The sequence below is a fragment of the Ciconia boyciana genome, chromosome 2 (assembly GCF_034638445.1).
Source record: "Ciconia boyciana chromosome 2, ASM3463844v1, whole genome shotgun sequence".
NCBI classification, from domain to species: domain Eukaryota; kingdom Metazoa; phylum Chordata; class Aves; order Ciconiiformes; family Ciconiidae; genus Ciconia; species Ciconia boyciana.
The window spans coordinates 99,308,114-99,320,279 of NC_132935.1; the positions used below are offsets into that span (position 1 = coordinate 99,308,114).

The 12,166-nt window shown below is 41.0% G+C and overlaps 1 long non-coding RNA gene across 1 annotated transcript in view; it reads right to left on the reverse strand.

Moving 5' to 3' along the window:
• Nucleotides 1–3,992: 3,992 nt before the first annotated feature.
• LOC140648014 (uncharacterized) overlaps nucleotides 3,993–12,166 on the reverse strand; it is a 66,013-nt gene continuing 57,839 nt past the window's right edge. Inside the window, exon 6 of the long non-coding RNA XR_012041054.1 lies at nucleotides 3,993–4,072. This is a non-coding gene — a long non-coding RNA (uncharacterized lncRNA). The remainder of the gene's footprint in view (nucleotides 4,073–12,166) is intronic.

The following is a 12,166-nucleotide window of genomic DNA, read 5'->3' on the forward strand; positions in this document are numbered from 1 at the left end:
CTGACTGTGGAGAAACAGGCTTTCTTTATAAGCTAAAATGTGTGAATAGTTGGTAGCAGTCCTCAGGAAAAAAAAAACAACCAACCACCCCCCTCCTGAAAAAAAACCAAACAACCCAAGAGATAACTCCTTATTTGAGATAAAGGTAGTTTTGCAATTTAATAGTATTCTTACTAAAGAACAGAGATTTTAGTGTAGCACAAATGGACTTTCAGAGACCCTTTGTAATTGTTCCCTCCTTGCTGAAAGTTCATTTGATCCTATTGTGTCCATATTCCACTGTAACAGGTTGTATACTATTCTGAACTGCACCAGGGAGCTGCTGCTGTTATATACTACAATCTGGTGTGGGAAGCTATTTGTAAGCCATTAAAAATCCACATTGAGTTGAAGAGCGGGCATACATTTTCCTGCCATGGGATTAAGATGCAAAACAAGGACCTTGTATTCAGATAAGCCATTCACCAAATCCCCAGTTTATGCTGAAAGCTTAAAGAGGAAAACCACTGAATGATCTGGTCTCTCTTACAGCTGAAAACACATTCATGAAAGTGACTTAATTCTTCAGCCACTCTCTGTAACCTATTTTGTTCAGCACTGGAGCCACATTTTTCAAAGAGCTTAATATATTTCTTGACCGACTTTTGAAATGGGAAGTGCAGACCAAACTCGCCTTCTGCTGAAGCTGGTAGCAGAATCCCACTTCTTCAGCCAGCAAGTGAATAACTGTGGTTCCCACTGGCAGTCTCAGTACCTCAGGAAATGGTATTCATGTCCCACATAAGTGACCCCTTTGTTTCTCATCCACACTGACTGTGTATGCCACAGCAGCTTCTTATACAATACAAGCAAAGAGTCTAAAGAGTGTTTTAGAACTGCATGAAAATGGCATCTTGTCTTCACTTCAGACAAGGATCTCTTACATACGTTTCCTTTGGCTTTTTCTCCTTAGCGAGGAGATGAAAATCTCAAGCATCTCATAGCTCATTATTAATACATAGTCATTCTCCGCTGCTCACAAGGGAGATGGAGAGACTGACAGCAGGCCCCTGAGACAGCAGCCTGATTATACAACCCCTACAACACAGACAATTCCTAGTGACTGCACAGAAGAAAGGACCGGTTACAGTTATTACCAATATTTGTTAGGCACCAGTAGTGTTTGTGGTGCTCTACAAGGCAAACGCTGTCCTACTTTATCCTGAAGAACAATGGATGTCAAAAGATGCTTTTGAAGATGCAGAGATAGTGACAACTTACAATGTTCCCGTCCATTTCCTTTTTGCTTTCTACTTTTTCTCCTATCATTAAAGGGCCTGTAAATACTAATAGAATGGTGAGGGCAGGCTAGTAACAACGGCTCTGATGAAACACGCTTTGAGGAAGAATTTGAATGAGAAAAATGAGATACTCACAGGCTGGGAGATAACGTAGCAGCAAGCAAACATGAGGGAGAGCAAGTGAAACTGGCGCTGGCAGTGATGACTATACAAAAGGAACCAAAGTCGGAGATTTGGCTTGGTGAAGTGTTGGGATGAAGCGTTTGATCATGGAAGACAGAGCGGGAAGATTGAGACAAAAACATGACTTGATTGTCAGGCAGGAGAAGGTGGTTGTAGAAACTGTATTTCTGACAGACCAGTAGGGAACAATGAGGATATGTAGAAGGTGGGGGAAGGTTAGAGGTTATCATCTAACGATACTCAAGATGAAAGACAGTAGGATTATTATGGTATTACTCTTATGTATTTAAGGACATGGAACACTAAAATGCATTTAGGACATGAATAGAAGGAGCCACCAGACAAATGAAGGAGAGAAAGAAAGTAGTTCAGTCATGCTGGCACACATCACTGGGGAAGGAAACAGATCAGGAAAAGACCAGGAACAAAAGCTATTAGGAGAAAAGAAGGTAAGTTGATGGAAAAATCTTGTGACAGAGCCTTTCCATCTTCTTCTTGAAGTCAGTAACACTTGTGACATTTGGAGAAATAATGGCAACAAGAAGGCTTAGGGAAGGAAATGAAAGTCTCAAAGAGGGACTTGATGGGAGCAGTGGGATTTCTGCTTAAGAAAGATTTGAAAAGACTCTTGGAAATAATTCAGTAGAGACAGTCTCTCTGGCTCCTGAAATGCCCTTTCAAGACATTCAGTGGTGGAAGAAGCAGAAGCAAGATGTGACCTGTGGTTGAGTGTACTTCACTCAAGCACAAAGAGAGAATTACAAAGTAGAACCTAAAGAATTAACTTGAGCACCTGTGAAAGCAAAAGAAGGAGCAGGTGGTAAGGAGACCTGGAGCTGCAGGGACACTATAGACATGTCAGTAATTTAGAGGGTATAGCAGAACAGACAAGGAAAGGGGAAAGGCACAAGGAGCACTAAAAAAGCAAAGGCTGGTGACCACTAAAAATTTTGACACTGAACAGTCGGAGAAGGGACAACTAGGCATCTATGTGCAGTTCAGTTTCTCAGTACGGAGGACATCTCTGATGTTCAAACATGCTCAGGGTTCTTGGTAGGGAAGAAGATGACACATTGATGTAACTCTGAATTTAAAAAAAAGGAAAGGTAGTGAAAATGAAGGCAGTCTACAAATCTGTATTTTCCCAGAGATAAGGATAAATATAGTGTATTCTGGCATCCTAGCTGAGAGGCTGCATGATTAATCTATTCCTTTCCTTTTTGCAGACTTTGACAAGAGTCAGCGCTTGCTCGAAGTAACGAAGCATCAGTATTAGATGCAATCAAAAGACAAGTTCATGCAGTTGTTTAGATTCATTCTTTATTTGAGCATGCAAAATGCTTCCTTGAAGTAATCTACAGGACAGTACTTAGCGGATGCCACCTTGGCTAAATCAGCAAGTGTGGGATCCACTAATTATAGTATCTCAGCTACTTCAACCTGCGGTTTCTGGACCCCTGAGGAGAGATAGATTACTTCTAAGGAGTCTCCCAAAGCAAGTCTAGAATCAGTAGGTTCAGATCTGCTGTACAGGATCTGTATCTCCACTGAGAAATTTTAAGGAATCTGTAAATTAAAAAGGACTGTCCAACTACATAGTAATTTTCAGTTCCTTCTCTCCCCAGATCTTGTCATTGACCTAGAGAAATATTACAGAAAGGTAATCAAGCATGCAATAACTTCCTCTCTTCTTGAGTTTTATGAAGATTTTCCTTCTTTCCCTTCCACCTCCCAGGGCATTCCATGCTGTTTAGAAAGTGTTTGTTCGAAGATAGATTAATATGTATATAAGATCCTAAGGATGAGATGTATATCTGAGGTCTCTCCATTCTAGAAATAGACCACATGCTGTACTTACACGTAGTCAAGTGACTCAATTTTTAATGAGACTATCACAGTGGAGGATAAAGAAAGGATTTACACTTTACTGCCCAAAGTAATGGGTAATTACTCCTTTTTCTTTCAAAAAGTGCTAGTTTTATCAGCATTTATCCTAGTCCTTTATAGAATTCTCTCACTTCAGTAACTCCAAGGTTGGTTTTGACACGGAATGAACTGAAACAGGACACCGGGATTTGCTTTCAGAAAAGAGGAAGGTTACCTTAACCATACTAATTAGTGTTTTAGTACCTCCTTTATTTTCAAACTATTAGTTTGCCTAATAAGAACAGCAGAGCGAGAAGGTTTGCAGATATATTGTTTCACATCAAAGGATACATTTCAGACCAACTCTACAAGTTACTTTTCTCCACTTACAGTGGCCTTCCCTGTTGGTTCCCTGTTCCCTATGGTAACACTCTGCTGAAGATACTCATTACTTGCTGCAGTCTTTCATTCATACCTGCTATCTTCAGAGACTTGAGTTGGCTATCTGACTCAAAGGATGGGTTTTTAATGTGGGCTGTGAACATCCTTGCAGATGCAGGACTGGACATACCACTGGACATATGTAGGTCCTACCATTTATGTAAATACAGCAGTATATATTTGCTGTCTAATGCAAGAGTGCAATGGAATTTCACCTATATATGACGAACTCCTCCCTTGTTTGGCTTTTCACTCTTGTTCTTCAATGGCAGTGTGGGCAACCAACCTGCAGTACACAATTTCTGCAAAAGGAACAAAAAAAAGTATATTAGTAGTCTGAGAACCATAATAAAACCTGGGGTTTCATTTGACTGTTAATTTCTACCTCGTATTCTGCAAGCAAGCAGGAGCTCACTCTTCTTGCTCTGAGCCAAGTAGAAACTATTAGTTTCGCAGCAGGACATACCCTGAGCTCAGTGTCACACTATTAAATCTATACAACTTCTAGGGACCTTGCAGTTTGAGCAAAGTGAGCTTGCACCTGCCTTCAAAATGCAAGAGGAATACACTCTTTCTGTCCATGGGCAGAACTACTGTATCCTTGTTTCTCTGATTATCAGAAAAGGATATATACTACTTTTCCTCAGAGCCATAAGAGAAGGAAAAAAATATACTGGTAAGTTGCTTAAAAAAATTAATATGTATTTCAAGATTAAGAGTTAGATCTTTTTATTTTGCCATGCAATTTTCCTTTTTATTTCCACAGATAGCATTCTCACTTTATAATCCAAACTTATGTCAGTCTTTGAACATAAACTTATTGCTTTTTCTTCTTAAAATACACTGCAATAGGGGACAGCAAATACAGGTGTATAACCTTTGCTGAGGAACATGCAATTTGCTGTACACTCTTAACAAACAAGAGGGATTTCCCCAAATGTCTAACAAACAACACTGGATTGTACAAAACAATTTTATATCCTCTAATCATGGAGGGCTCTCTGAATCTGCACTTTTGACCTGAAGGCTATTAAGGCACATTTAAAAGAAATATGAAAATGTAGGAGCCAAGATCAAGCAGATGGATCGACATTAAAGGGAAGAAGGGGGTCATATTTAATGTAGTTCACATAAGTTGCTCCAAGTATAACTTCAAACAGTATCACCTTTTTTTATCATCTACGCACTTAGAAGTAAAAATAAAATCCTTCTTTTGATTTTGTATGAAAGACAATACATCTATCATATCTTTGTCATGCAGTACAAACCAGCTTCCCAGTGACACTCTGCAGTAACTTATTTCTGCTTTTTCCATTCAAAGAGAATTAAAATGTCGCATTTAACTTCTTGTAGGTAAAGGTGCATGAGCTATTGGAAAATCAGGGAAGTCTGTTGGTGACTGTAGAAAGTTCTAAAAGTCTTTGCCTATGTTTAAGGGATCCACCATCTTCTACAGATAATGCTAAGACCTTGTAAGAGGACTCTCTACTGTCCTTGTGTTCAAGGATTACTCAGAGCTTTTTCTTCTCCACAGAGGGCACTGCAAGCAATAGCAAAGCATGGCATCTTTGAAAAAGGATGCTCCTCAGAGTCAGATGCAGAGAATGTTCTGTCTGCATGACAATCATACTGCCATTTTCAAAGTCAGAAAAACCTCATATACTTCCTCCAAGCCTTCAATTTCTGCCCTTGGAATCTAACCTGCATACTCTATAATAGGGATGACTATTGGCAGCATGGGGGCTGCATCTGTGTCCTGGGATTAAGGTGGTCAGTAAGGCATCCAAATAGAGGAGACTGCTGTGTACGGCTGGTTACAGATCTAGTTTATGTCTGGCAGGATTTTCTAGGACACAGCTGTACTGATCTGACTGCTAAATGTCTACCCAACTACAGCAAAGTTGCATCAGAGCTCTATAACACAGAAAAATCTTTTCAAAAACAAAGAAAGAAAAAAATCAATTTGAGTAAATCTGAATGCTTCAGACACTTGCCTGTAAGTTGACTGCAAGCAACAAACCAGTTAGATGCAGTCTCCCAACAGAATAAGTCTGTGGAACCAAAGGAAACCAGTACAGCACGGGCCAACCAAAGGTGACACACAGCTGGATCTGCTAGTCACTAACAAGGAAGAACTAGCTGGAGATATGGTAATTAATAGTAGCTTTGGCAGCAGTGGCCATGGAATAGTGAAGTTCAAGATCCTGACTGGTGTGAGGAAGGACAGTAGCAGAGTACTCAGGTGGACCTCAGGTGAGCAGACTTCAGTTTATTCAGGGACTGTAAGTGGCTTCCCACGGGAAACAGCTCTGAAGGGCCAAGGATCTCTGGGAAGCTGGCAGGTCTTCAAGGACAGCATCTTCCAAGTGCAAGAATGATCCACCCTGATATTCAGGAAGACAAGGAGATGCTTCATGAGACTGTCTTGGCTAAGCAGGGAACTTGAGATGAAGCTTCAGTGTGAAAAGGCAGTATACAGGAGGTGGAAGCAGGGACAGGCTGTAAAGAGTGAATATAGAAGTATTCTCTGGGCATGCAGGGACAACACTTGGAAAGTGATTGGAACAGGGACAACACTTGGAAAGACCAATCTGATTGGTAAGTAATGTCTAACAAATCTGATTGCCTTCTGTGCTGCAATGACTGGATCTGTGGACTGGACAAACAGAAGAGGAATGGCTGCCATTTACCTCAACTTTAGCAAGGCTTTTGACACCATCTCCTACAGTATTCTTGCATCCAAGTTAGGATATTATGGTCTGGATGGGTGAACAAGATGGATAAATAACTGGTTGGATGATTAGGGTCAGAGGATAGTGATTAATGGGACGTACACTACCCAGAGGCTGGTGGCTAGTGCAGTACTGTGGGTGTCAGTCCTGGGACCTATTCTGTTTGACATCTTTATGAACGACCTAGAGGAGGTGATGGAGGGCACACTGGCAACTTGGCGGGGGAGGGAAGGAAGACAGTCCTCCCTTAAGCAGGAGAGCCCCGCTTGAGCTGCCATTCATGGGGGCCTACACAGAGTGGAGGATTGAATGGGCTGACAACAACCTTATGAAATTCAAGAGGTACAAATCCAAAGTCCTTCCCTTGGGAAGGAAGAGACCCTGCATCAAGACAAAGCAGGAACTGACTGGCTGGGAAGCAGCTCTGCTGAGAAGAACCTGGGGGCTGTGATGAACAGTGAGCTGAACATGACCCAGCTGTGTGCTTGGCAGCAAGGAAGGCCAACAGCATCCTGGCCTGTACGAAAAGCAGCACATCCAGTCAATTGACATGCTCAGTAGATTGACGTGCCCACTACTCAGTACTCATTAGATCACATCTAGATACTGTGTCCAATTTTAGACCCCTCAATACAGGAAAGACATTGATAACCTGGAGCAAGTTCAGCAGAGAGCCACCAAGATGGCTGGGGGCTGGAACTCTTGCCCTGTGAGGAAAGGCTGAGAGATCAGGTCTTGTTCAGCCTGGAGAAGGTATGACTTCAGGGGGAACCTAACAGCAGCCTGCCAGTACCTACAAGGGGGTTATCAAGAAGATGAAGCCACGCTCTTCACAGTGGTGCACGGTGGGAGGACAAGAGGCAATGGGCATAAATTGAAACAAGAGAGGTTCAGATCGGCTATAAGCAAAAGCTTTTTCCTTCATAAGGACAGTCAAGCAGGGGAACACATTGCTCACAAAGGCTGTGCCATCTCCAGCCTTGGAGATTTCCAACACTCAACTAGTTAAAACCCTGAGCAACCTGGTCTGATCCCATAGCTGGCCCTGCTTTGAGCAGGAGGTTGGACTAGAGACCTCCTGTATTATCATATAATTGTCTGAACATGACAACCAGTCTAGCCTCTGCAGCATCATGAATCCTGAAGAGTGCTGTGACTTCTTTCTTTCCATTGTCTTTTTAGATAATGAGAACACTTTGATAGGACTTGCATGAAACTTAAAAGAAGCCAGATCTCAGTAAGTATCTGATGCCATCCTATGCCCTTTAGAGCCATACAGCCAACTAGTGCCCCAGACACCCAGCTTGCTACATGTGAAAGGAAATGTGAAGTTAAGCATTCCCAACAAAACAACAAATAGATGATGTATCTACAACAAGGAAGGCAAAACAAATAATCTGCAGTTTTTTATTGCAGTGGTTTTAATACTTTTATTTCCACTTGCAAGAAAGTTGCTAATATCAGCAAAATTTATTCTAGATTATAAGACTATGCAAATATGTATATAAATCAAGTGCAGCACTTGGATTCCTGGCAGTTGGCCAGTACAGCCCCCTGTGTAAACAAGTTTGGCTATTTCTATAGTAACCACTCATGGTTATGCCTCTCTTCTGGACTATCAAGCTAGAAGATTAACCTTCACTGTATGTTTCTCTGTGTGGGACAAAGTCTAGCAATGCATTTACAGGCAACAGAACATGTAAATGATATGCACTGCAATTAAATAAATGTCCGTTCTTCTGAGCGAGGTCCATTTAGGAATGCCCTGCTGGCTTTAGAAAAGGATTGTAGTTCATAGGTTCCTGACTGAAACAATAAACAAACCATGTGAGTGGTAAAGTTAGCTGGAGGAACAAACACAGAAGATTTGTTCAGTGACATAAATTAGGACTTAGAATTACCTCAACAGTTTACATAACATTTGCTGTGCATGAATCCATTGCCTGTGGTATTTAATATTGCATGTATGATTTGGCAGATCCAGTGCAATTTTACAGTGAAGCAAGGACACAACAGATGACAACTCTCCATGAAGCAAACAAAGTGATAGCTGTATTCACATACTGCAGCTGTAGTGAAATGGATCTGGGTTTTAGTAATTATTTATTTATCTGCATGTGGGATTGTTTTGTCTGTTTTACAGATTTTGGTTTGGGGTTTTTATCTTGTTTTGTTTTTGCACATAGGTCACTATTGCCTAAGTAAGAACCTAATATTTTTAATGTACTGAGTGCATCACTTCATGTTTTGGAGTACAGTTCCAGTTGCTTCTTGTAACAGTGATAGTAACAAGGAGCAACTTGAGACACTGATACTGTTCAAATCAAAATAGGAAAGATGATAACCTTGCAGATAAAAGAGCAGGCAAAAATGTGTGTGCTCCATCCATGTAATTTTAACTCTCTGCATTCATTATGACAGATTTTAAATACCTGAACTGAGGAACCTAAACATGCCCAATCACTCTACATAGAAACCTGTGGTTAGAAAAGAGCCTTGCCAGGGAGCATTTCATACCACCCTGCTACACTTTTGCCAAGAGGACTCAAGGAAGCACTTCAGCAAGCGAAAGACTTGCAAAGGGTGCCCTTTGAAGATAGGCACATTATAGATACAATTCTTGCTCCATGCAGTCATCAAAAAACATTTCAAGCACTGAGATCTATAGTTCTGCTTTCTGCTACTTTTAGTGCCATCAGCAAAACCCACCCAAAAAAATTAGAAAACAAAACTCCAAACTAAACAACTCCCGCCAGAGGATCTGGGTCAAGAACTTTCTTGTTGCCAAGTAGCAACTTTGTCCTGACTGCAGGGTAGCAGGGGGAAAAAAAGCTCTATATGCAATCTATTCGTCTAATACATAGATGGAAATATGACTTCTGGAAGTCCCAGAAGGTGCAGATATGGCATACGGGCATGTACTGGCCCCTGTGAGCATTGCTTGCCATCAGTGATAACAGGGTTAGTTAAACACGCTCTGCTGAAGAAATAAACAGCATTTTCTATTCAAGTGCCTGGGCAGCAAGCAGCCAGTCATATTAGTGCCGAAGGAAGGAGTCTAAGGTTTAATTTCCAGGAAGATTGTCTGTATACAGCAGCTATGTCAAGGAGCAATATCTAGTTTACACCACAAAATACCCTTGCACTACTATGCTGAAGGCAAAGACTGCAAATCAAAATTAATTACAAGTGTGCCTTGGCTGCATAGAGACAGAAATGCCGCAGCCCAGCAGAGAAGCAAAAAAAGCCAACCAGGGCACTGGTGAACACTTAATAGTTTATACTTTGAAATGCATGGAGTACCTCACTGGGAGGGACAGCATCTAGCAGCTTTCCCCTCAATTTGTGGTACTTTTGTTACTGAGACCAAAATAAATGTTTCACTTCTGTATTTTTTTGAACACAAAACTCTAGGGCATTTTCATAGGTTAGGATGACAACTACCTTTTGGCTTTACCCATCTTATTCCAGGCTACAAATACCTTGTCATTGCGAATACCCTTTGCCCTCCTCCCACCCCCAACTGTTTATTCAACCATGACAACATTTTGGGATAGCATTATCAAATGGCTGGGATAAATTTCACCGTGATTTAACTTACACAGCCTTTTAAGTGAAAGCATTTGCTATTACAGAACCTGATAATGGCACCCCTAGGTACAATACCCTATTGCAGAAGATCTGTGTTAAACATTATGAATTCCAAAATAGTTACCTCCTCTGGAACAAAATCATTAAGCTGAGTAGCCTGAATTAATTAGACTTAAATGTCATCAGTGATTCACTCTGTTTTAATAAACTCATCTGTTTTCATTACTTCTGTAATTTATGCCATAAAAAGCCAGTCATGTTGTTCCAATGCCTCAGGAGCACGGTTAGAAACTACCTGAAAACCTTTCAGGGTTACCTTCTCAAAAGTTTCATGCCACTGTAACAGATGCAAACAGTGTCTGTGAAGGTAAAGCCTTTTCAGGGAAAGGCATCACAAAGAGCTTTGTGGCTACTAGAAAATTTAGAGCAACAACGTAAAAAAAGAGCACAGTGCACTGAAGGAGAAGCTCTGTTGAGAGCTCTGCTACACTATAGAGCTCTGAGAGTGAGTAGAGTAAGAAGCAGAAAACATAAGGAAATGGGTGTTTATGGGAAAACTATTTCAAAATGGTAAGTCTCAAAATTTGCATGGTAGCTTAGCAGTCTTCCCTAATTCTTTTGGAAAGAAGTGCCAGAGGTGTGGGTCACAGCCAAGGGACAGGCTTTCTTCAACACATACACTCTATTCACTGTGACCTTCCATTACACATAGACGTTAAAGTTGCCTCAGGAAATCTGTGTAAAGATATTACATGCATTCAGTCCCCTGGCAATTTAAAAGTCAATATACGCCTTACCAATATACTCTAAGTACACTTTTACCTGTGGGAAGGCAGGAAAGGAGCTGTGGTAAGGATCTCACTTCTGTGCATTGAACTGAGCAGGGCACGGATAACCATCCTAAAGGGAATTTAAGCACTCTGCAGTGGAACTGCATGTGATAACCTCCGACGCACAGCCGCTAGCAACATGCTCTTGAGCTCTCCCCACATTTAGACTAAAATGAGAAAGCATCGGTTTTATGAGAATAGAGTATGAAAAAAAAGAGAAAAAGTATTCTCTAAAGATATTCCCCTTTGATGATGGACAGGGGCCAGAACATATACAAACAACTATAGGTTACCTAAATATCATAAGGTTGGTACTTACTACTATGATGGATCCAGTCTAGGAACAGTTTGCCGGACAGGAAGCCTGCCCCAATCTACTTCAAAGCACAGTTGGGAGTAAACAGGTATGCTGATGAAGAAATTACATATGCTACTCATTTACCAGCTCCCAGAGGAGCCTTAATAGCAGAAGCTGATTACACATGCAACAGCAAGAAGGTCCTATACCTGATTAAACACATTTGTGGGTACAGCACTCCTTTCTGTGCTAGAAGCAAACAGGACAGGCAATATACAGCCAAAATTAATTGTAATGCATCTCCTGGTCAGACGAACAGGGACAAATGCTCACCCTGGTTGGTGGTATTTCTAATTAGAGACTGAAAGACACTACTTGATATCATCTGTGATGAAAGAAAAAAAAACCCAATTAAATGAGTGTACAAATACCCTAGGTACATTTTGTTTGTTCTTTTTCCTCTACAAATAGTGAACAGATTTGTGTGTATGACTTAGTGATGATCAGATATTGCTGAAACTGTGTTTGCTTTCCATTTTGTTTGAAGAAGCTCCACTGGAACCAGGTTTGTTTATTTACCTGGTGTTTGACAAATAGTCTCCGACACTCGGTTATCAGGGATTCATGCTCAAAACTCTTATTGGAAACTCCATTCTCCTAATTGTTGCTGTAAGCAGGACAACACAAGAGGTGGTTTTGCCTCAAGGCTATTTCAGCTGGGTCTGGTATCAGCCATGTTTTATTACAACATGTAAGACTGGGATCTCTTTGATTGTCCTTCCTAAGACTTACGGTTTCTTTTGCTTTTTGCTTTTTTTTCCACTTTCACATACACTCACACACAGAGGGTACATTTAAAGGAATATGTTGATCTTAATGACCTCTCAAAATTTATCCTGGGGCTAATCAGACGCTTGCTGTGTTGTGCTGGCTATATCTATCATG